The sequence below is a fragment of the Strix uralensis genome, chromosome 1 (assembly GCF_047716275.1).
Source record: "Strix uralensis isolate ZFMK-TIS-50842 chromosome 1, bStrUra1, whole genome shotgun sequence".
In the NCBI taxonomy this organism is placed as follows: Eukaryota; Metazoa; Chordata; class Aves; order Strigiformes; family Strigidae; genus Strix; species Strix uralensis.
In genome coordinates, this window is record NC_133972.1 from 27,561,284 (window position 1) to 27,587,388 (window position 26,105).

General features: G+C 42.8%; 1 protein-coding gene across 3 annotated transcripts in view; it reads left to right on the plus strand.

Moving 5' to 3' along the window:
• Nucleotides 1–12,744: 12,744 nt before the first annotated feature.
• The window catches only part of AZI2 (5-azacytidine induced 2), a 31,362-nt gene continuing 18,001 nt past the window's right edge, over nucleotides 12,745–26,105 (plus strand). For 2 of the 3 annotated variants that reach the window (XM_074860891.1, XM_074860907.1), the window contains exon 1: nucleotides 12,745–12,939. The gene's annotated coding sequence lies outside the window, so the exon portion shown is untranslated. The remainder of the gene's footprint in view (nucleotides 12,940–26,105) is intronic. The other variant, XM_074860898.1, reaches the window with a different exon arrangement.

Genomic DNA, 26,105 nt, shown 5'->3' on the forward strand with positions numbered 1-26,105 from the left:
CGCCTACAAATGTTGGGTTAGGGATGCTAGAAGGCACTTAATTGCCTACTCCTTTTCTTACTAAATTGTTGTTTTGTTTATGACAACAATTCCTTTTTGAGCTTACTTACACTACCTGACTCTACAACCTCCAGAAATTCCAAAAGTTCAATGCCCACTGCATAAAGCAGCACTTTGCTTTATCTGTTTTAAACTCACCTCCTACTACTTTAATTGAGTGCCAGATAGTTTTAGTACTGTAAGATTTGGCAAGGAAGAGTTCCACGTTCTTTTATTCACTGCATTTGTGATTATAGAAACTTCAATCACATTTTTGCACCTTCTTTTTTACAAAGTGAAGCTGTAGCCTTGGTTACACTACTTATTTTTCATACCACAACTGCTGTAGATACCCATGGTCTATCTGAAAGTATACATAACTTTCATTTTTAAATCTACTTTGTATTTAAATTTTACTTTGAATAGAATCTTTTAATCCACTTTAACTTCTGACTTGACAGTCAAAAAATACCCAAATTCTCTAAAAAATTAGCATATTGTTCTTATGCCTGTTAATACCTACATAATATGCAAAGTCCATTTCCACCTACCTTTAAGCATGATATATACAGTAACTCATATCTGAAAATATTCTATCAGTCATTTATGTATAAGGTAATTATTTCCCAACCTTAAAGGAATTTGGAATAGCTGTTAATACGTTTTGCTACAAGCCAAGCTCTGGAATAATGACTAACCAGGAATTCCACGTGATAGCTTTAAACAAATCCATATAAATCATGTATCATGCACTGCCTGTTAACAGGATTGGAACAAAGTGTCTCAGGCCACCCTAAAAAGTAACCAAAAGAAAATATACCTTCACAGGTAGTCCCTTTGGGAGATCTATCCACATCCCTGTTACCATCAACTACTGCATGGAATGCTTTAGAAGGGAGAAATAAAGTATTTATCTTACTCTGAAAGCTCTGTAAAGATGAACAATTGTAACATCCATATTAACTTCATCTGAATTTTGTGATAAACCTTTGTATCAAGAGAGGGCAAGTCCAAATTCAACAAAATTTCATTTCCCATTTCACATATATTCCTGCAGTGGCAGGACATACTAGCTGTTCATTCTTTTGACTTTATGGATTTGCTTGCTATAATTTAGAACACACAGAAAATACAGGCATAAATCTTAGAAGATTCTTCAATGATCAAATTGCCAATTGTGATTGTCTTTATAGGCATTCAGAAATTCTTACCATGGATTTGAAAGACCTGTCAACACTAAAATCCAATAGTACTAGGTCACATATCACAGCTGTGCGATTTTGCTGGAGATCATCGTGATATCACCTGACCCCAAAATAAATAATGGTTGTAAAAGTTCAATGGAAAGAACTTCCACTGGAATAGCATGCGAGATGCATATTTTATAATTTCCACATTCTTAACATTTTTGTAAAAGCAAAATTCACAAAAGGAACTAGAAAGCTTTCCTGTTCCACAGCAAAGGTCTACGCATTCTGTCAGTGCTACAAATGGCAAGCAAGAGCTCACCTTTGCTCCAAGAAGTGCCACAGCTCTTTAGAATCAATGCAAACAGGCTCGGAAACTGTAAGCCAGGGCATGTGACTGTCTGTGAGCACTATAAAAAGCAGTGCTGCAGGCACTGCGTAAGAGAAGGTAGTGCCTGGTGTGAGGTTTGCCAGGAAAATGGACAGAAGAACAGTTGTCTGTTAAAAAGCATCAGACAAAGGTTTGGAAGAGTTCAACATACTCATTTGTGGGCAAGAAAATTGTATGCTTTTTAAGACAGTAAAAGGAATAGAAAACCCCAAGGAATAGAAAGTTTTGAAAAATGCAGGGATGGGGTGGGGAGGTCAAATATTGGTCTGTTGAAAGGATAAAATTGGCTTGCATGTTTCAATTGTTTCTATATACCTAAAACCAAGTCTTTGATCATCAGAAAAGTCATTTTGCTCAAAGGCCTCTGGTACTAGAAACCTTTAACAAAGACTTCTTACAAAACATTAGTCAGTGCAGTTAAATAGGTATCAATGGAGACAACATGAACTACCAGCCAATCAAAAAATATCACTAGTGCTGAAAATTAGATATAAATCATCTTACCCCAATAACCAAGCACAGATTCAACAGTGATTGAGATAGTGCTGTGTTTTTCACGACTAATTTTCCTTATTAAATCACACTTAAGAAAAAAAGCTCATCTGAAATATTTCTGTTCATAATACAAAGTAAGTATCTGCATGTCTCAAGAAAAAATGACAACAACCAAAAAAAAAAAAAAATCAAGATTAAAACACCTGTAAATCTTATCTTGGCCATCTGCACACTTTTACCAGAACTACTTCCTAGAGGAAGCTCTGGACAGATATACTTACTTTCACTTTTATGGAACTCAGACTCTTCGGGAAAATACTTGTCAGAAATCAAACACTTATTAAATCATGGACGAGTAGCCACATTGCAATACCACGGCTAATCTGTATAAACTTATATAGCATCATCAATTGAGAACAGTCCCTGTTCTAAACATTTTCCATTTTCAGTCTGAACCCACACTTTATCTAGATAAAATGTTCATTTCTTTCAGCCATAGGAATGTCAAATTTTTGCTAATCCTTAAAAAAAGCATCAAACTGTATTTATTCTAAATTGGAAAAGAAACCCAAGCTGCAACAACTGGTTCAACAGATTTTTTTCAAGGAAGATTTACTTATCGGTGAAGTTATTTTTTAATTCTTTTTGTGATCCAAAAGTAACATGTTGTAACAAAAGCATTTTATCTTAACATTCAACAAGGATACCATACAGCGATATGTAACATTACTTCAGCTACTTACTTCTCTATCAAGTAATGAAGAGGATAAAAGAAAAAAAGGCAAAGAAATGTTGTGGAGAAAAAGTAGAATCATGTAAAATATATTTGTCATTACAGCCTCTTGAGATCTCCCATTTCTCCATAATTCTTACATCCAAAAGAATATCAGATATTTAAGATGCATAATTAATTATATGCACATTAATGGCATTTCAACAACAAAATCATAACGTAACCTTCTACTTTCACTCATTTTGCAGTTTACAAAACCAGCTCTGTTTTCTTTTATCACAGAAGCATGACTATACCTAACACATTTTTTGCTTTTAATTTTGTTAAATTAGAATACTGCACAAAAAGAGGAAGGCAGTCCTCTTAAAAATAAATTGCTTTGGTGCTTGAAAACAAGATCAAGTATGACAGCGAAGACCCTCGCCCACATTACCAGGTCAGTGCAATGACTAGAAACCATGTTAGACAGGACTTAAAACCAGGACTGGTTTACATGGTTTAAATGCAGAATATGACATTGTTGGTACACATATGCACGGGCGGGGGGGGCAGAATCAACAATGTATATTGATATCAGAATATCAAGTCCGGACTTGGTCCAGACTCTTCTTTTTCTGTCAGATACAGTCAAGACTACCAGGAAAGACATCCAAAAATGCATTCTCATACAAGAGCCCAGTAGAAGAAAAGAGAGGAGAAAGATGACAAGTGCAAAGAACACGGAGCCTACCTTCACTACAATATACGTATCTGTACCTCTCTCTCTTCTCATGGTTCAGAAAAGATGGAAGAAAGAGTCCCCAGGAAAATGCTGCTTTTTTGGTGAGTACATCAATCTATCCTGAACTGTGATTACTCCTCCAAAATTAACAAAATTAATTCTCTTTCTTGGCCTTCTGGAACATGATGCAGATCCATCACAGAACAGACCAGAACATCCCTGTACATTTCTTTTCATGCTTACCAGCTTATGGCTTTGAAACAGCCATCTTGGATCTTGAGTGGTTCAGCAGTATTAAATAGTATAAAACAGAGGTAGAAAATTATGTCAAAGGGCCTTCCTGGTTCATGAAAGAGATCTATCCATTAGCAGTAGGACGATACTTGTGTTATCAACAGAGTGCCCCGAGAAAGTCATTCAGTCTTTCTGAGCTGAGGAGTAAGTTTTCTTGAACCAGCTAAGATGTTTAAAACATTGACGCCATTGAAAAAGAGTTCTATTGGTTAGGAAAGACCTGAGAATACAGAGCATTTACAGTATGTATCACTGAACTGGAGATTTATTAAGCCAGTCTCTAATTAATGTAACTATCTCAGCAGAAAATGACTTATTCTTCCTATAGTACCAAATCAGTCATTTATCACAGTACCACTTAACTTCTGGGAATGAGTACAAACATTTCCTTCCTATAGTCTTCCTCCCCACAAAACACCTCTTCCCCCCCAAAAAAACAAACCCAAATATTCTTCTCCTTTCCCTATGCTTTCTTAATGTATGTCACTAAATTTTGTACAAGAAATCAATAAAGAAACAGCCTAACAGTGCAAAAGCCAATATTTGAGCAAGATCTGAAAACCTTTAGCTCAATTTCCAATTCTAAATACTCATAAGTGGAGGATGAGCAGTTTGGGATTAACACTGAAATAAAATCGAAAAGCTTAGTCAGAAAAAGGTAATGGAATATTAACTGTCTTTATCGTATTAGCATATGGAAGTTCAAACTTGTTGCAACTAATGAGAATGAGTTAGCGTGCTCAAGACCAGACCCTGTTGTCTTTGCTTAGCTGAAATCCTACCAGAACACATTGTCCTGCCAGTCAGCAGACCTCTCTGGCTCAGATACCTTGATTAGATACTGCTAGAGAGTAACAAAATATTAGACACCAACTAGTTCACAGCATTCAACAAGTGAAGACACCGCTTATGGCTCAGCATATAGTAGTTTTTGAATTCAGATAATTTAACATTTTGAGAGCTACAAGTTCTGAACATTTCTACCTTGTATTTTTACACTTCAACACAATAACAGTTTGTTACTAGAAATAACAATAATACTCATACAAGGTGAGACTCACTATAAGGTTTATGAACAAGATCACAGAAGCTGCTAGGCTACTTATCCATAAGTGATCAACCTATACAGTAATTTAAATAAAGAGTTATGTAAAACAGTAAAACTATTTTGCAAGGAAAGAAAACATAATTAGCCATAAGAATTCTGACTGTGGAGGCAAGCAAACAGTAAGAACAAGTTGCTACAGGAAGCTGTCACAGAACACTGGAATTTTCTGAGGGTATCATTAGCTCTCACCACCTTCTTCTACTGTAATCGTTGAATAACAGTAGACAGATCATGGCTTTAATTTAGGGACATGTGACAGAGAAATAAAGCCAGAGCTAACTACTACCATGACAATAAAAATATTACTTACTCAGCTTATGAATTTCATAGTACTACTAATTAGTTGTGTTTCTTTATCATACTGAAAATATCTGACTGACTTTCCTCTGGACCACTTGTACCATATCCTAATTGTACTGCAGAAGAAAACTGAATGCATACATGAAACAGGTAAGAAAAAAGTAAAGATAGCTAAATGTCAATTAAAAAAAAAAAAAAAGAGAGAAGTTTAATTAGCTTGATTTCATACTTACTAAGCCAGTGGCAAAACTTGGGCAATACTCTAATCTGCCTCCCCTCATCCTTGATTCCTTTCTAATCCGAAACCTATTTCTCTAAAAAACTGTAATAAAAGTTTGTTTATTGCCGTATTTGGACTGGCAATGCTATAGTGCTTTGAAGTTTATGCATTTTGTTGACTACATTCTCTTTCAGAACAGTGTTTCCTTCATAAAAAGGACTGACCATTCTGTTTACCACCAGATTAGTTCTGGACAATTCTCTTTCCGTTTCCTTTCTCTTCTCATTCACGTGCACATTTACCGCCTGGCAACATCAAACAAAAGTAAAAATATGACTTCTAAGAATCTTTTCAAGTCATTTGTAAAATTGTAAAAAGCTTCAAACAGACGGTTCTTTCTTTTGATACATAGAACAAGCCTGATAGACGTAAGTATTTTAGCTACACAGAAAGAAAAGTCAGTGAAGTTTCCCGAACACAAATAGGCACTAATTGTTGTTTTAAGTCTGAAACAGAGAAGCGGCAAAGTAGAAATATCTACAAATAATATTTATCTGAGTACAAACAAGAAATGTTCAATTTTAACGCACAAAACAATTTAGCACTTCAAAATCTATAGGCATTAAGGGGGGGACAAAAGAAATTTAGCTCAGCTGAATTCAGTGGAAGATTTGCATTGATTTTTCAACCAAAAAAAAAACCTGACTACTTAAGCTATGGACGACGATGAAAGTTCAAACTTCAATACTTCATATTTTAACCTCTTTAAAGCACTTCTTTCCTAACAGGACTTAATTTTTAATCTGCCGAAGCATCTGTTCTTTGAAAGGATTCACTATTTCAACGAACATGGGTTCCAAGACAGCAGCATTAGAACTCAGCGAGATACATGGATCTATTTGGATCTGTTGCAATTGAAAATACTCTTCACCTCCGAGATCCTCCGAGGAGCTCGCTGTCACGCAAGCTTTCAGAAGGGCTTTTTGGGCAGAAGAAGGGAAAATGAAGAAGGAGAGAGCCCGGGGTGGCCCCGGCGTGGCCCCGGGGAGGGGCGCGGCGGGCGGAGCCGGCGCTGGGGCTGCCCTTACAGCCTCGCACCGGGGCGAGCCGCTCGTTCTCGGAGGGGAACCGGAGCGGGCGCGGTACCTGCGGCATTTCAGCGGCGCCCGTCACCTCCAGGAAAACCGCTCCCCAGCGGCACAGGGGCTGCTGGACGTGGCCGCAGGCGTCCGAGGCGAGGGGCGGCGAGTGAGTGGCGGCGCCGCCGCCCTCCTGAGTCGCCTCGCCCTCAGGCACGCCGGGCACCCCTCACCTTCATCGCCAGCGCCCGCCCGCCAGCGGAGCCTTGGAACGAGCCGCTCCCGCCGCCGCCTCCGCGGGCCGCCCGTGGCGGCCCGGCCTGAGGGAAAGGGGCGGCGCGGCGCCTCGCGCGCCGGCCGGAATCTCCCGCCAAATGGCGCGGCCGGCGCGTGCTCGCCCGGGCGGCCATCCCCGCCCCGCCGGCGCCGCCGGGGCTCGGCCGCGCCGCGCTGCCCCGCGGAACCCAGGTCTCAACCCTTCCTCCGGGCTCTGCGGGGGGTTCTTAGGTAGTTTACGGGCTCACTGCTCCCGGAAAGGCAGCGCCCGTCCGTCGGTGGCGGCGACGGGTTGTGAGGGGAGAAACGCGGTGGGAGCGCTGAGTCTGAGGCGGCGGCCGGCCCGGCTGGTGATCCGGGCGGCAGTGTCAGAGCGTGTAGCTTTGTCACTTCGAGCTTCATCTGCGCTGACAGTTATTAGTCTGAAACATGTCTTCATAACCTCTTCCACCGCAGGACCCGCTGGCGCCCAAGTCAGCAAGCCCTGCTGAGTAAAAACTAGTTTTACAACTCTTTCTCAAATGCTTTTGTCCTAAACCTGTAGAAATTATTCAGCCAGTTCATTTGCTACTGCAATAGGAATAAATTTGATAATAGATACTGTAAGGTTCAAAAGAAATGTGTTCTCTTCTGCTATAGTGTCTGTAATGTGTTCGTTCACTTTTATGCACAGCTTGGTTTGTTAAAAGTGTCACCCACGTCTGTCCCTCATGCAGTACTGAACTTGCATGGGGGTTTTTTCAGTCATGGTTTTCTTAAGGGACTGAAAATACCTCGGAATTAACTGTGGGAAATGTACTTCGATAAGAAAATAAAGGCGGGCTTTGCTTTTCTTTTGTTCTTAGTCTTCACTTGCTCATTCCCAGTCATAAAATTACTCAGTTATGCTTCTGCATTTTAATTTTTAACAAAAACCCTAACAAAGTAATGAAGTATAAACATATCCTAAATCATGTCCCTGAGAGACACACTTTTTTTTTTTTTTTTGGTGTTATCAAATCCTTCCTTTAATATCCTTCATAAAGAGGCCCTATAACATTACCCAGGACAGAACAAGCTCCACCTGCCTGACTGAGCCACCAAAACCATGGAGATTTACCTTCCAGCAAGTTCTGCTGTCTGCCAAGATGGCCAGGTAAAAAATACCAGCCTGGTCAGCTTACAAAGTTTATCCATTTTGGCAAGGGGTGCATTGTTCCTATGTTTTTGCATAGCCCAGTGTCTTCCAGGGGAAATTAGTGCACGGACTTTTTTTTTCACATCTGATAAAGGCCTTGGTTTTGTTAGAAATCCATAAACAATGAACTGCAGAAATCACATTTTAATGTGTCTTGGGTTTGTTTGGTTTGTTGGTTTGGTTTTTTTCTACCTCTACAGCTATCTACTGATCTTGAACAAACCCATACAGGTTGAAGTCCTGATTCTGCTTACCACACTTAACGGTTGTAGAGATATGTTCCCACCTGTCTCTCCATAAGACATACTCTGCAGACAGGAAAATTCTGCGCTTCCGCTCTTACAGTGGTCTTGAAGGATTAATGGAGTGGTTTCCTGTTTAGCATAGGTCTGTGTATATGCTATTTCTCTCTGAAAGACTTTAGTTCATTTGTTACAATTTTCTATTGAGAATAGCCTGAAGATCCTTGATGAGTTGTTGAAACAGTACTGTAGAAATAGCTTCAATCAAATGGGTATTTGGAGAAAAAGTATGCTGTAACTTTGAAAAGTGTATTCAGTACTTCAGTTTAAGTGATGTATCTTGAAAAAGAAATGAGTGATTCTTGCAGAAGAATTTACGCTTAATGTAATACAGAAAAGCTAACCTATAACTAAAACTCAGCAAATGCCTTTTGTATTTAAATGTTACTTGTGCTGTATCAGCAGTCTAGAGAAATACACAGCAAGGATTTTAATTGCATAATTAGTATTTAGTACTGTATTTTTCCTGTAATGCAGCTTTGTGTCCTACCTTGATTGGTGTCCTGGTTTCAGCTGGGATAAAGCTAACTGGGTTTTTTTTCCTTCCTTTTTAGTAGCTAGAATAGTGCTGTGTTTTGAATTCAGTATGGGATTTGATATGAGAAGAATGCTGATAATGTACTGATGTTTTTAGTTGTCGCTAAGAAATCAGGGACTTTTCAGCTTCTCATGTCCTGGTAGTGCGCAGGTACACAAGAAGCTGGGGGGAAGCATAGCCAAAACAACAGACCCAAACTGGCCAATGGAATATTCCATGTCATGTAACGTCATGCTCAGTATATAGGTAAGAGTTGGTCGGGAAGCTCCACTCAGGTTTTTGGGATGGTGGTTTCAGGATTCCCTCTTCTCTGGGATCACTAGCCAAGAACGGGCTGGGCATTGGTCAGCAGGTGGTGAGCAATCACATTGTGTATTACCCATTTCTATTTTCTATTATTACTATTATTATTATTATTGTAATTTTATTTTATTTCCATTGTTAAATTGTTTTTATCTCAACCTACGAGTCTCCTTACCCTTACCCCTCCAACTCCCTCCTCCATTCCCTGAGGGTGGCAGAGGGTGAGTGAGCAGCTGTGTAGTGTTTGGCTGCCACATGAGTTTAAACCATGACAACTGGTACAGAAGGATTGCAAAGCGAGTGTCAAGACTGCTAAGGCATCACCTTTGGGCAGGACATGTTTTATGATCTTTGTGCTGCTTCTGTACAATGTCAAGTACAGGAAGGGATCTGAGGAAAGCAGCTATGACTTGTATTTGCAAGGATTTGCTCTGTATGAGGAGAGAATAATACCTATGATTACTCAAATTTATTTTGGAGGCTAAGCTAATCTGAATGAATAGATGGGAGTTTTTAAAACAGCTTTTGCATCTGCCAAAGTGAATCTAACTTAATATGTTTTATAGCATGCTGATTTTTATATCAAGTTCATTTTATTCTAATTATATACAATAAAAACTTTGTATCATTCTAATTATACATTATTTAAATCACACATAATAGGAATAGTCAAGAGAATTCAACAGAGTACAGGGAGTAAGCTGTTCTAGGCACATACTTCTAATGCATCAGTTATTTAATTGTCGTCTGGGACCTTAACATTTCTGAATCTTCCATCTTCTGTTTACAGTTTTCTAGATGAAAATATGATGTTGTTTGGTTTAAGATAGCTTATACTATACAACTATATTTAATTGCTGAGCAGTGTTTTTTCCATTATAGAATTTTTAACTTTTCTGTTTCGTAGTAAAACACACAGTTGTTCTGTAAATCTGAAAACCAAGCTATGGAATCATTTTCTTTAAGGGACACACCTCTCTGGTGGGTCATCAAACTGGAATGTATTCAGTACTGAGAAGTTACTAGTCTCAGTTAAAGATACACCTTTTGACACCAGATATTTTGGCCCACATACTTGTGGCCGTTTGTTGTGTTGAATTATTTGTAAGAGTTTGAAAGGATTTGGGATCTGGTTTTGGCGGAGTTTTCATATTTTGATTTAAATGTCCAGTATTCTGGTTCTGCGGGCTAATTTATGCTTGTACCTGGTAATACATTTCACTATATGTGCTTAACGTGCTGGAATTAGGATGTCAACCTGAAATACAGAGAAATGTCTTGCTAGTTAGATAATACTGTTTGGTATCTTGCAGGATCTAGGCTGGACACCTTACAAAGAACTATGCAGCAACATGATGGTGTTTTAAGAAAAATCTGTCAATCTAATGGTACATTTCATTCTCTTTTTTTTTTTTTTTAATTTCATACTTGTTCAACAGAAACATTGTAGGCCCATGTGCAGCTGGACTATATGTGTTTTTACATTTTATAATTCGCTTTTTAATCCATACCCTGTTGTAGTACTTTCTGTATAAATGGGGTGATAATAAATTAGTTTTTCTCTTTTCAGAAATTAAAGTATCTGTTGTTTCAGGAAAGATAACTGACACCATGAACTGTTGTCCACTTAAATATTCAACATCTCAAAGAAAAAAAACAAGCTCTCTGCTATGGGAATAAATTCTGACATTAATTCTAATGTTACTGTCTTTAAGCTGGTTTCAGATGGGTACCACTAGCTTTTACAATATTGGCCATTGCTTGGGGCTATATTTTTTTTAACTGCTCTGCAGATATGATCTCCACTGTAATTTTTAATGGGAAAAAGACTACAAATTAAACACATGGATAAAAATAAATGTGATAATTTGTCTATTAATGTTATTGACAAAAATAGTGGACGTACTGGATAGCTCAAATCCTTATATGCTTTTCTTCTGGATTTCATAATGGCACTATTTCAAGTCAGTGCTAATTTATGTAATAAAACCTCTGTTCTGTAACTTAATGACATACAAACATATTTGTATCCATGACATTAATTACCACAAAGAGGTGTTAACTTGGAAATAGTATTTTTCAGACTTTAAAAGAAGGACACTACTTTTGGTAAGGATTTTAAATACAGCTGAAATCAGAACAATGCACTACTTTGGCTTATAAAAAGAGCAGTTTATATCTAACCTAAACTGGTGAAAATCTCAATAATGGTAGTATGCTGAACACTTTAAAAAGTTGTTTTGAGGTCTATGAATAGATTAATGGAGATCTTGTGGTTTTGGTTTTTAAATGAGATTCTTGTCCAAATAACAATTCCCTACCCAGAGCAGATTGCGAGGTCCTGTTTCCGTTTGGCCTTTAAGCATTTAAGGAGTACACAATAATGCAGTGTCCTTCCATATATAGATCAATTTGGCATGCGAATGCATTTCCCTTGCTCCAGCTGACTTTGTAACACAGTTGCAAAAGGCCCTTTGGGATTCGGCTGAAGAGCTCTCATAACATAAAAGCGAACTGCCTGGGTTTTTTAGCTGGAAAGGAAACTCCTGTTAGTTTTAAGTCAGTCTTGAACAATACAGCTGCCCTCCTCTGTAGATCTACTTTGGACTTGTTAAATCAGCTTGGTTTTATCCCTAAAACAGAGGTCGTGAACTGCGATTTAGATTTATTCTTGCTTTCTTTTGAACTTGGCTGAGGGAAAAAAAGCTGTGTTTTTGTCAGAGGAGGTTACATACGGTGATGTCGTCACCCCCATGCAGTAACAGGCTATGTACTGCCTTTCACCTCTGCCTTTGCGCTTACCTATGGTTGTTGCAAAAAAAAAAAAAAAAAAAAAAAAAAATGTTACACTGTGGCTCGCTAGCCCTTCAATTGTACACAGGTGTGAACTTCTCAAGAAGCTAGAAATGGTTTGCAGCTTTTTTAATGGAAGGGGGGAAAAAAAAGGGCCATTCTGTTCGGGAGGGCTCAGAGCGGCTCCGTCTGCGGGGAAACGCCTTTCCCGCCGTACGTGCTTGCGGAGTGGGGGCACCTCCCCGGGACAGGGCTCTGATCTCTCTTTATTACCGCCTTATTTCGAGGCAGGGTGAGGGATTCGGTGCGCCTTTAAAAGGGGAGAAGTGGGCTTTTATACCGCTGCTTCCTGGCGGCGATGCGGGCGCTCGCCCAGCGCAGGCGTTGCCGGGCCAGCCACCCGCACCCTTCTCAGGGGAGGCTGTTAGCGGCGGAACCGCCGGGTCCAGCACCGCACCGCGCCCCTCTGCGCCCGCCACCACCACCGCGGCAGCCGGTCCTTCGCCCCTCCCCGCCTCCCGGGGGCGCGGAGGCCGCTGAGGGAGGGTGGCGGCAGCGGTCACCCCGCCGGGCAGAGCCAGGCCTCGGCCTGCGGGGGGAGGGTAGGAACGGTGTTTCCCGGGGTGCTCCGCCTGCCGGGCCTGTGTAGGCCGCCGTCCCTCCCTCCCCCCCCCCGGTCGGGCGGTGCCGCCTCTCCTCTTCCGGGAGCAGCGCGCGCCCGCTGGAGGGAGCAGGACCGAGGGACGAGGCCCGCGTCACGTGAGGCGCTTGTTGACTTCCTCGAGAGGCGGCGGTGGCGGGGGGGGGCGGGGCTGGTGCCCCGGGAATTTCCCGCGGTGGCCGAGGCCGATACCGCGGCCGGGCCGGCGGCGATGGGAGCCCGAGGCGGGGGCCCGCGCGGAGACCGCGGCGGCCGGCGCTGCCAGCCGGCCGAGGCGACGGCCTGTTGCTGACCCGCCTAGGCCCCAGCAAGGCCCGGAGAGGTTGGTCCGAGCGCGGGGCGGGGGGTGAGGTGGCTGCCGGTGTCACGTCGCCCGTGGGCGGCCCCGCGGCCTGTCTCTGGCGAGGGGGTGCCGGGGAGCCCCGCTGCCCGGTGGAACGGGAGCGGTTCCCCCTGGGGGCGGACAGAGGCGGCTGTGGCCGATCTGTAGTTTCGGTTCTTAAAAGGGAGCCGTTCTCGTCGCAGGCTGGCGGGGCCGCGCGGGGCGTCCCTGGGCGAGGAGGGGCTCCCCCGCTGAGGGACGGCAGCCTTGAGGTACTGCTGGGGACTTGGGAATGGGTCTCAGGTCGGCAGTGAAACTGGTTAAAAAGCTGCACACCATTAAGCTGAAAAACGAGGCGAGTTCTTGGAGCAGCGGTCTATGCGTTAGTGCAGGGGAACGTGGCAAAGGAAACGAGCGAAATAGGGTTATTGGCGCAGGGTGCGAAAACAGAAGCATGCTGAAATGCTGGAGCAGGCTGGAATATAGGTGGTGTAGGCCGTGTTGGTTTGGAAGAAGGGAGTACAGATGAGTGTGAGGTAGTCTGATATGCTGCTGATGCTTTCAACTTTGAAGAAATTACAGCTTTGAATCCTGGTGTTTCACCAGGTAGGGAAATTACCCTGATCTGCTTAAATAGATGTGTCCCACAGCAACTTACAGGTGAGAGTGGGTCGCACTGTAAATTCTTCCAGTGAGTGGTTTTAGGAGCTTTTGCGTTTCTTGAGGAATCCCTTAATTTCTCTGTTGTCTATATGCTGTGTGTATGCAGTAAAATCAGTATACTGGAAGCCAGGTCTGGAAAAAGAGGAGTGAGGGGAAGATTGTTGTCATAACAGTCAAGTCTGTTCTGGACTCCAAAGGGCAGAGGTGGTCTTCTGAGATGGAGTTTTAAAAGAAGTGTTATTATGGAGTGTAGGAAACATTTAATTTCCTGGATATGGGTGTGTGATGAGATGCTACTGCTGGTAATAACACCAGTTATCTGCTAGAACATGTATCGTGGCATTTTTATTGTAGACACCAAAAAAAAAAAAATCTAAGATTACTACTGTATTTTGTTCTTTGAATAATTGTTATTTCATAAAAGAACTTGTGATAGGAGTGTTTGTCAGATGACGGACTGTACTATAATTGAAGAGACTATTGCCCCAAATTCAAAGCACAATATTTGAGCTAAAAACTCTGAGTGAAGTCAGATGGTGGAACTGATTGAGTGACAACACACTGGTTGAGCGAAGTCTAGATCAGATTATATCAGGATTTTGGCCACCTTCTCCCCCCAAAACCCCACACTTCCTCTAAAACTACTTATTTTTTCAGTCCTTATATGTTACAGTTTACAGTTCAGAAAAGCATAAAGTGACCATTGCTAGAACACTAGATAGGTTATGTTTTACAGTGAAAATTAAGTAGTAAAAAGTTCTTTAAAAAAGCAAAGGAGATGAAGTGACATCTTTGTGCAGCAAAAATGGGTAATAAATTAGAGATAATTTTAAGATTGCCTGAAAATACTCTTGATTTGGTTTTCAGTATGCCTCTGCTTTCTGTATGACAGTTAAAAGGTGGGGAAAGCGTGAAAATTAATCAGGTCAAATACATGAAGAAACTGTATTTAATATACTCAGGGTGGAGAAATAGCATAACATCATCTTACAGTTTTGGAAAAACTGTACATGAAGTTGCAAATCCAGTAGCATTTGTTCTTATGATATCAATAGATGCATTAAATTGGAGACTGTGCATTATGAGTATTTAAATGTGGGATGTCTACTTAGGAAAGTGAAAACTACTCTGGAAGAAGTGCAGACCTGTCACTGCACGTGCTATTGATATATGTTTTCATTCTTTCACAGGTATTTTCTAAACAGGAAGTCTAGATAGTTCATACTCAATAAAACAGTTACAGTGGCAATGAGATCCAGTTTGTTAAAATGGCGATGATAGGATTAATACAAGAGTCAGGCTACTAGCTAGCTTGGTAGAAGTCAGTGGTTCTGCTGAGGGGGATTTTTAGAGACTCCTTATGTATATGATTTATCCACAGTCAACTTTGCAATCAGTCTTATGTTTTTGCTATATGTTTATACTAGAGTTGCATTAATTAACTGTTATTTACATGATTATATAATATTTTTTATGTGGCGTTCTTAGTGTATAAAATTGTAGATGCTACTAAAATTTGACAATATGTCTGGGGAGAAGAAAGGAAGCTTGAGAAGGGAAGTGAAGCATGAGTAACTTGAACGTTCAAAGTCATCCACTTAGAAGCTGCTAACAGGAACTTGTGTTCAAATGACAGGGTTTGTCTGAAATGGTGAGGTGTAAACCTGAATATAGAATCATAGAACAGCCCAGGCTGGAAAGGACCTGGAAGGATCATCTGGTCCAACCTTTTGTGGAAAATGGAGCCTAGATGAGATTATCTAGCACCCTGTCCAGTTGTGTCTTGAAAACCTCCAGACATTATGTTAGTGAGTTGCAGGATGACCAAGGGCCATCGGTGCAGCTCAGTTTAACTTTCCTTTTAATAGCTGTAACAGGTGAGGTATGTTTCCAGTTGAATTAAAAGTTAATGCAATTGTACAAGGCTTTCATAATACCTTATCAGCGAACTTGTGAGCTTTTTGAACATTAATTAATCTGACAGTTGAATTGAGTGGGAGGTAGGACTTACTGTTTTACAAAAGAAGGTTTAAAAAAAAAACCACACCACCAAACAAAACAAACCCTCTTAGCTTTCCTAAGTAGTTGTTCTTTATAAACATTTTGAAATGGGAAGGAAAGAACACCAATAAAGTGTCTGTTAAAATAATATTCAGTGTTAACATGAGAACATATGGGTTTTTCAGTAACCTTTGAATGTACTTGCATTTGGTGCTAGAAAGCTTTAACAGCCAGAAGCCATCTTGCTCCTACTTGTATTTCTTTGGCAGTATTGCTTCAAATGAGCTTCAGGATTAAATGTAATAGTTTAATAAACAGGATTATGTGATGCTGAGAGGACAATATTTAATTTACTCCAGCTTCCCCTCCCCTTCCTCCTTTTCTGATAGTTGTCAGGTAAAGTGGTTGTTGTGACAGCATCCACAGAAAAGCAAATTGAATACATTATGCTGAGGATGCATAGGGTTTGCAAATTAGCGATGAAGATACTGGAGTACAAAACTATTCAGAGAAAGTAAAATTTATCAAGCATCGTTGTCATAAAATGGGCTTTTTAGTACTTTTCTAGTTTTTGTGAGAGTAGATTATTTATTGTAAAAAGCTTGAGACAGAAAAAATTGCCTGTTGTACCTATGGAGATGCTGCTTGGCTCCTCTAGTTTACCCAGATGTTCATGATAGATGAACTACAGTGATCTGGTTTGTGAGCTTAGAGGTGGTAACTTTCCATTTCCCCGAGGCAGCAAAATGAAAGCGATTTGGAGGTCTGATTTAGCTGATGTGCTGACGTGTTTCTGAACAAGTATGCTGAGGCTGCAGGGCTGTGCCCTTGTACATATGGACTCTTAGGGAGTGCTTTGGAGCAATGGACTTTGCCCATACGGAAGGATGAGCAGTGGTCAAAGCTAGCAGCTACTGAAATATAAGTGTACAGATTTTTTTTTTTCTCTAAAAGTGGAGCAAGTATTTGTAAAAAACAATGTCTCTCTCTGTAGAACAGACTGTTCATGACTGGAATCAAAGAGAACGTAAGATTCTGAGGGAGAGATGCAAAACGATAGATGTGTAAAGAGACTGGAAGTCTTGCTTGTTTTAGCATCATGTGTCATATATTCCATATCCTCTGTGGAGTTTTTGATGCTGACTGCAGGATTTCTGTGGGTTTTGTTGCTATGCTGGAATGTCTTTTTAAAAAGCAAAAAAAAGCAGTACAACTTTTCTGAAATTAAGGTGAGGGCTGCAACACACTCATTCAGGATTCCTGTGGATCAAGTGAATTTCTTGAATTTAATGGAGGTTTTTTTATGTCTACATGCATATACACAGCCTTCTATGTAAGGCAAGGTAAACCAGTACAAAAATTACATGCTTATTATTAACAGCTGGATGCTGTTCATACTACCATTATCACAGAATCACAGTATTGTCTAGGTTGGAAAAGACCTTGAAGATCATCCAGTCCAACCATTAACCTAACATTGACAGTTCCCAACTACACCATATCCCTCAGCGCTATGTCGACCCTACTCTTAAACACCTCCAGGGATGGGGACTCCACCACCTCCCTGGGCAGCCCATTCCAACACCTAACAACCCGTTCTGTAAAGAAATGCTTCCTAATATCTAGTCTAAACCTTCCCTGGTGCAACTTGAGGCCATTACCTCTCAAGTCTGGAAGGTTGTACCGGGTCTGGCTGAGCCAGAATTGGTTTTCCCCTATAGCAGCCCTCATGGTGCTGTGTTTTATGTTGGGAGCTGGCAGGGTGCTGATAGCACACTGGTGTTATGGCTACTGCTGAGTAGTGCTTACACAAGACCAGGGCTCTTTCCAACATTTCCCCCCCACAGTGGGACGGGGTGGGCAAGATCTTGGGAGGGGACGCAACCAGGACAGCTGACCCCAACTGACCAAAGGGATATTCCAGACCATATGACGTCTGCTTGAGTATAAAGCTGGGAAGAAGGAGGAAGGGGGTGGGGTCACCCTTGGTCATCTGAGGCAACCACTACGCGTATTGGAGCCCTGCTTCCTGAGAAGGCCCGACATCGCCTGTTCATGGGAAGTAGAGAATAAATCTGTTTTCTTTTTTTGCTTCTGCGCACGGACCTTTGCTTCGCTTTGCTTATATTAAAACTGCTGTTGTTTTAACCCACAAGGGTTGTTTTTGTTTTTTCCTATCTTATTTTCTTTCCCCTCTTTGCCCTGTTGAGAAAGAAGGGGGAAGTGATAGAGCGACTTGGTGGGTACCTGGCATTTAGCCAAGGTCAAACCACCACAAAGGTAAACAAAGTAAAATGGTTCAGACTCAGTAGCCTTGAAAAAGATCAGGAAAATACAATCTTGAAATTATTTGCATTTGACGTTTGGAAATATTTTGAAAACCGTTCTATTCTCTTTCAAATCAAAAGATGGGGCAAAATGGGAATCTGCTTGATACCGGGGAAAATTTAATGTAATCCTGCTTTTGCTATCTCTTCTCCTGATCCAAGAGTAAGATTAGCATTGCAAACTACAGAAATCTGTTTGTGCAGTGGTCTGTTTGCTGTTGGAGCCTCTGCGTCCTGTGTTTCTTGTATGTAAAATGTGTTTTGTATTTAACTACCTCCCATGGTGTTAATGACTAATGTTTGTAAAGCTCTGTGAAGAGAAAAGCTATATTTCTGCCAAGAATTAGTAAGAAATGGGAAAAAATTCTCGAGATATTTAATATATGAAATCCTAAAGCTGTTCTATAACCTGTGTTAAGCGTCCATTAACAACGGAAGTGGTTTCTGGAAACCATTCTTTTCTACAGTATGGAAAAGAAAATTTAAGTGGTGCCATCTCTTCAAACTTGTGTGCTTATAAACAGTGGACTTAATTATTCTTGCTAGAACTTAATGGTATGTCCTGTCAACAGTGTATTTGGATTGGTTTGAGTTTTTTTTAAAACATCAGTTATTTAATATAAACACTAGTACTGGTATTCATTTACTGTATTTCTGGAAGTAAAGATTAAAGACCTTTTAAATAGGCTGTTTCATGTGTAGATCATTCTAAAAATAAAAAAGTATACATGTAACATGTTTCTTTGTCACAGACAAAAGTATTAGGGACATCTTTCTTGGGATGGGATGTGTGGTAAGTGGGTTTTCAAAGCTTGCTTTAAGTAGGCTGAGATGGACATCAGTTGTAGTCATAGACATGAACTTGTCTGTATATTACTTTAAATATTTTAGTGGGAAATCTTTCACTTCAACTGGTTACTCTAGTACAGATTATGTCATGAATCGCAACTCCAGAGAGATCAAAACTCACTCAGGTGATTCAGAGTGACAGCTGTGGGGCATTTGCAGCAGTGCATACAAGCGTAGCTTTGAACTGGAGAAGCCAAACAGAATAAAACACAGGCAGAGAGAGGTCTGTGGTTGGATGCTGTGAGCCATCCTGAAAGCCTTTCTGGGACTGCCAGATTTGAGGGGTCATAACCTGTGGAATAATCTAATGCATATTTTGTGTCAGAAAGCACTTCGATTGTTACTTACAGTTAATATTTTTTAAATGATGTGATATCATAGCTGGATAAGCTGGAGAAGCTAAATTTTGATGCCTGTCCTTAAAGAGTGAAATTGAAGGCTACAGCTGTAGTTAGGGATTTCTTACAGATACAGCCCCATTTTGTAAGGTTTTGTCTTCTAAGGATTTCTGTCTATTGCTTTAGTATCCTGAAGGAGCTTCTTATGGAGAAGTATTTGTGAGCATGCTTTCTCTTGTTTTTTTCTTTTTCCTGACAGCAAAACAAAGAGCTGGCTGAACTGTGCATTTCACCATGACCTTTATAGAACTGCTGATCTTATACTGTTTAACAGCCAGGTTTTATTCTTGTATGAGCTTATCTCTTTTATTGGCCTTTTAATATGTGCTTGGCTTTAGAAGTAACTTTGCATTTATATTTTTCTTTGGAAATACTTCAGAAATTTTTTTGCAGCATAGAAACTGTTTGGGGGGGGGTGTTTTCTTTTTTAGGTTGTGTTGATTTATTTAGATATATTTAGCAATGCTGCTCTAATTTTTGTAATGTGACTTTTTCTTCATGCTCATCTAGTTTGTACTGCAGCTAGTGGTGCATATATTATAACTTGCTTTTGAGTCATCATGCACTTACCCAATACAGAAGTCGTAGAGCTTTTTTTTCTTAGGAAATGTCTGTCAGATAGTTCTGTAGACTGTGAGATTTGAAACTTTTTGAAATATGCAATAAAAGGAGTATTTAGTAAGTACAGGCAACAGACTGATGTTTACTAGTAGAGTTAACAGTTAAAATTATTTTGTATCAACTCATACCTGAGATTTGATAAATGCATTTTTTCTTATTTCTTCTATAAACTTGTTGCATTTTTTGCAGTTTTTTAAAATTTCACAGTGCGGTCTTGTAGAATAATTATTATGTGAGAAAATGGGGACCTACTTAGAATAAAATACGTAAAGACTTTTCCTTTCAGATTGACTAACAATAGCATTATGAAGTCTCTTGGAAATCATAGTGGCTTGTTTATTTTGTGAAGAAAAGGTGCTTTCAGTTTCAAGAGTAGTGCTCCTTTCCAAAAGCAGAAAAGTCCTTTATGAGGTAGGGGGAAATCTCAAAATACCAACAGCTTTTTGTTTTCTGTCTGTCTACGTTATGGCTTTTTTTTTTTAAGTGATCCTATGTTAAACTTAAGAGTAATGTAAATATTATATTTCTTCCATGTGATGCTCTAAAATTCTGAGTAAACTGGTGTTCAGTGGCATTTAAATTTCAGTTTAATGCAAATCTGTCCATTGATTTGAAAGTGGTGTCTGTCTGAAGTCTCAGTTTTGTTTCCATGTTGTTGGACATGATGACAATGGTGATTTGAATTGTGTTTCTTGTAAAGCTGAAACGACCTTGCTTTTTTGTGGTCGCGGCAGTGTAATATGGTGTGTGGATATTACTAATGCTTCATGTTAATAGAGATATTGAAAGATAAAAAGAAAGTATATACCATATGAATATTGTGGTGATTTTCCCTTCTTGACAGGCTGTTGAGCTTCCAGTACAGAGAAGCATGTGTCATGATAATTTTATTTATTTTTGTGGTGGTTTAATCCCTGCCAGGGTCTGAGACCACGCGGCCGCTGCCCCTCCCCCACAAAGGGAGTGAAATACAAAGCCCCGAGACTGAGATAAGGAAAGGTTTAATACACAGAGCAACAGCAACACAACAAACAACAACAAGAATAACAGTGATAACAATGAACAGAGCAAAGTATATACCGATACAGCAGTGAGAGAACCGGCTGCGCCAACCCATGCGATCACCGATTCTTCCCGCGCTCGCGCCAGGATGTGACGTCAGCATGATATATGAATAACCCGGCTAGAGCTTCCCCCCCACTGCTGGGGAAACTTAACCCTATCCTGGCTAAACCAGGACATAATCCACCCCTTTATTCTATACCATGTGCGTCACATCCAGCTGCCATTTAGCAATTAGCATTGACAAAGAAAAATTAACAAAAGCACAGTATAACTCACGGTGTGTTTTCACCCACAATCAAGTCCCCTTGTGGTACACATCGGACCTCTCCATCCTTCTGCATCACCCACCAGGTGCACCCAGGTCCTTGAGCAAAAACAATCCCGTGGATGGGTTTGCCTTTGCCCAGCGCAGGACTAACCCAGACCATTTTTCCCATGTGCACCACAGGGACTTTATCCCCGTCTACAACACGTGGAAGTTTTGACTGAGCCGGGCCAGCTCGATTGGCAGATCCTCTTGTGTTGACTAACCAAGTGGCCTTTGTCAGATGTGTGTCCCAGTGTTTGAAGGTTCCACCCCCCATTGCTCTCAATGTAGTTTTTAACAGTCCATTGTAGCGCTCGATCTTCCCAGAGGCTGGTGCGTGGTAGGGGATGTGGTAGACCCACTCGATGCTGAGTTCTTCTGCCCAGGCATCTATGAGGTTATTTCGGAAGTGAGTCCCATTGTCTGACTCAATCCTCTCTGGAGTGCCGTGTCGCCACAGGACTCGCTCTTCAAGGCCCAGGATGGTATTCTGGGCAGTGGCGTGGGACACTGGATAAGTTTCGAGCCACCCAGTGGTTGCTTCCACCATTGTGAGCACGTGGCGCTTGCCTCGACGGGTCTGTGGCAGTGTGATGTAGTTGATCTGCCAGGCCTCTCCATATTTATATTTCATCCATCTATCTCCATTCTGCTGGGGCTTCACCCGTTTGGCTTGTTTGATTGCAGCATACGTCTCACATCTGTGGATGATCTCTGCGATGGTGTCAATGGTGAGGTCCACCCCTCGATCTCGAGCCCACCTGTATGTTGCATCTCTGCCTTGGTGGCCCGAGGTCTCATGGGCCCACCGGGCTATGAACAGTTCACCTTTACGCTGCCAGTCCAAGTCCACCTGAGCCACTTTGATCTTAGCAGCCTGGTCTGCCTGCTGGTTATGTTGATGTTCATCAGTGGCCTGACTCTTGGGTGTATGGGCATCCACATGGCGCACCTTCACAACGAGGTTCTCCACCCGGGCTGCAATGTCCTGCCATACTTCAGCGGCCCAGATGGGTCTGCCCTTGCGTTGCCAGTTGTTCTGTTTCCATTGCTGCAACCACATCCACAGGGCACTTGCCATCACCCACGAGTCAGTGTAGATATAGAGCCTCGGCCACTTTTCTCGCTCAGCAATCTCCAAAGCCAATTGGATGGCTTTCACCTCTGCAAACTGGCTTGATTCACCTTGTCCCTCAACAGCTTCAGTGGTTTCTCATGTGGGATGCCACACTGCAGCCTTCCATCGTCAATGTTTTCCCACAATGCGGCAAGACCCATCAGTGAACAGGGCATATCGTTTCTCCTCGTCTGGCAGCTCGTTATATGGTGGGGCCTCCTCAGCACGTTTCACCTCTTGTTGTGGTGACATCCCAGCATCTTTGCTCTCTGGCCAGTTTATGATCATTTCTACTAATCCTGGGGGGTCGAGGTTCCCTATTCGAGCCCGTTGTGTTATCAACGCAACCCATTTACTCCACGTGGCATCTGTTGCATGATGTGTGGAAGGAGCCTTTCCTTTGAACATCCATCCCAGCACTGGCAGTCGGGGTGCCAGGAGGAGCTGTGTCTCAGTGCCAACCACTTCTGAGGCAGCTCAAATTCCTTCGTACGCTGCCAGTATCTCCTTCTCAGTCAGTGTGTAGTTAGATTCAGAGCCTTTGTATCCCCGGCTCCAAAAGCCTAGAGGTCGGCCTCAGGATTCCCCATCTGCTCTCTGCCAAAGGCTCCAGGAAGGGCCATTTTCCCTGGCTGCGGTGTAGAGCACGTTCTTAATCTCCTGCCCTGTCCGGACTGGCCCGAGGGCCACTGCCTGGGTTATCTCCTGCTTAATTTGTTCAAAGGCTTGTTGTTGCTCTGGGCCCCATTTAAAATCGTTCTTCTTGTGGGTTACGTGGTAGAGAGGGCTCACAATCAGGCTGTAGTTTGGGATGTGCATCCTCCAGAACCCCACAGCGCCCAGGAAAGACTAAGTCTCCTTTTTAGTGGTTGGTGGGGCCATGGCTGTTATCTTATCACCTCCATTGGGATGTGGCGACGCCCATCTTGCCATTTTATTCCTAGGAACTGAATCTACCTTCCAGGCCCCTTAACTTTCTGTTGCTTGATGGCAAAACCAGCCTTCAGGAGGATTTCAATTATCTTCTTTTCTTTCTCAAAGACTTCCTCAGCTGTGTCCCCCCATACAATGATATCATCAATGAACTGCAGGTGTTCTGGAGCCCCACCTTTCTCCAGTGCAGTGTGGACCAGTCTATGGCAAATGGTGGAGCTGTGTTTCCACCCCTGGGGCAATCGATTCCAGGTGTACTGGATACCCCTCCAAGTGAACGCAAACTGTGGCCTGCACTCTGGTGCTATTGGAATGGAGAAAAACGCGTTAGCGATGTCAATCGTGGCGTACCACTTGGCTGCCTTCGACTCCAGCTCATACTGGAGCTCTAGCATGTCCGGCACTGCAGCACTCATTGCTGGCGTAACTTCGTTCAGGCCACGGTAGTCCACAGTTAGTCTCCATTCGCCATTAGGTTTTCTCACTGGCCATATAGGGCTGTTGAAAGGTGAATGAGTCTTGCTGATCACCTTCTGGCTTTCTAGTCGACGGATCAGCTGATGGATGGGGACCAGGGAATCTCGGTTAGTGCGGTACTGCCGCCGGTGCACCGTCTTGGTGGCAATTGGCACTCGCTGCTCTTCAACCTTAAGCAACCCCACCACCGAGGGGTCCTCTGAGAGGCCGGGTAAGGTGGACAATTGCTCAACCTCCTCCAGGGCAGCTATACCAAAGGCCCACCGGTACCCTTTTGGGTCTTTAAAGTACCCTCTCCTGAGGTAGTCTGTACCTAGGATGCACGGGGCATCTGGGCCAGTCACAATGGGGTGCTTATGCCAGTCCTTCCCAGTTAAGCTTACTTCAGCTTCTAATAGGGTCAGCTGTTGGGACCCCCCTGTCACTCCGGAGATGCAGATGGATTCGACCCCACTGTGGCTTGATGGCATCAGGGTGCACTGTGCGCCAGTGTCTACCAAGGCCTTATATTCTTGTGGTTCTGATGTGCCAGGCCATCGGATCCACACCTTCCAGTAAATCCGATTATCCCTTTCCTCCACCTAGCTGGAGGCAGGGCCCCTCTAATCCTGCTCACCATCACTCACTTGATCTAAGAGTGACTCCTGCAAGAATGACTTCCTGGTCCCCTCAGGAGGGTCAAGCATACTGTTGGCCATTCTATTCTGTCTGGGGGATTTCCGACTAGACACTGGAGCTGCATCTCTCTTGGAAGACTCCCCTTTCATGGTGGTCTTCCCTTTCAGTTGCTGTACTCGTGCAGCTAGGGCGGAAGTGGGCTGTCCATGCCACCTTCTCATGTTTTCCCCATGGTCGCGGAGGAAGAACCACAGGGTGCCCTGTGGTGTGTGTCTTCCACTGCCCTTCTCTTGGGTGGGGAAGCGCCTGCTTCTAATAGCTGAGACATTGGCCTGTGCAGGTGGAATATAGGACATGTCCTGTTCCACTTTCTGGAGCCTCTGAGCCAGTTCCTCTACAGCTGAAACCCAGGCATGTTGGGAGGAAGGGAGACTTCCCTCATATTGCCGGAGCTGGATAATCACTTCGTCCACTGTCTGAGTGTGGGTGTCTCGCCACCAGGACGCTACTGCTAATGCTTTGGAATGTCCCTCTGGTCCACTTTGCAGGAACTTCCGCCACATCAGCTGTGTGCAAGGGGCCTGATCTGGATCCATTGGTGACTGCTCATCATTCAGATCACCATAGATCATGTCAAACACAGCCATTTCCCTGAGGTTTTGAATGCCTTTCTCCATGTCTGTCCACTTGCCTAACTGACATAGAACATCATCCTTGTAGGGGTACCTCTCCCTCACACCGAGCAGGAGTCGCCTCCAAAGGCTGAGGGTTTGAGCCTGTTTCCCTATTGCCTTGTCAATACCAGCCTGCTTGGCTAAAGGTCCCAGCTGCTTGGCCTCTCTCCCCTCCAATTCCAAACCAGCAGCTCCACTATCCCAGCATCGGAGCAGCCAGGTGCAAATTTGCTCGCCTGGACTGCGGCTGAAATCCTTCCGCATATCTCGCAACTCACTGAGGGATAGAGATCGGATGATTACCTCCGGCTCTTCCTCCTGCTCTCGTGATGGGCCTGGTTCATTATCACCCTGCACATTGCGAGGGGATTTTTTGGTATATTTGGTTTTCCGTATCGGGGCGACTGATATTGGTACTGCTTGTCCCTCTGGCTCAGCTGCTGTGCTGGAGGAGGCAACTGGTACTGGCACTGCCTGTCCCCCTGGCCCAGCTGCTGTACCAGTAAGTTCACTTTCAGATTCTGCAGCCCCTTCTCCCCCTTGAGGGCAGTGATCAGTGTTAAGGGCGATGCGGTAAGCATGGGCAAGCCCCCAGCACATCGCAAGGATTTGTGTCTCCCGGGGTTTGTCAGATTGGCAGCACACCTCTTCCAAATCCTCCACCAGTTTATCAGGACTCTGCACTTGTTCGGGAGTGAAATCCCAAAGCATTGGGGGTGACCACTGACTCAGGCGTTTGACCATCTTTTCCCCCACACCCTGCCATTTACAACTGTCTGCCCTCAGGGCAGGTTTCTGGGTGGTGCTATTGTTGGAGAAATACCACATGGCCCAAAACAAGATCTGGCAGACATTAGAAAGCACTGTGCCGCAAACACAGTGGCCTGGATGCTCCAGGGATAGCTGAAACTCTCAAAAACCGAGAGAATCTCTTCCCCTGGCTCACCCATAGAGGGGGTGAGACCCTTAACAAAAGCCCAGGCAGCAAACAGATATCGGTTCACCCCCACAAGCAGCAATACAAGCATATTATAAGCAGTTTGCAGCCAATACAGCAAAACAAGACCCTTGACACATTTTCCACCAAAAACAATCATCAGCACTGGGAATGCACAA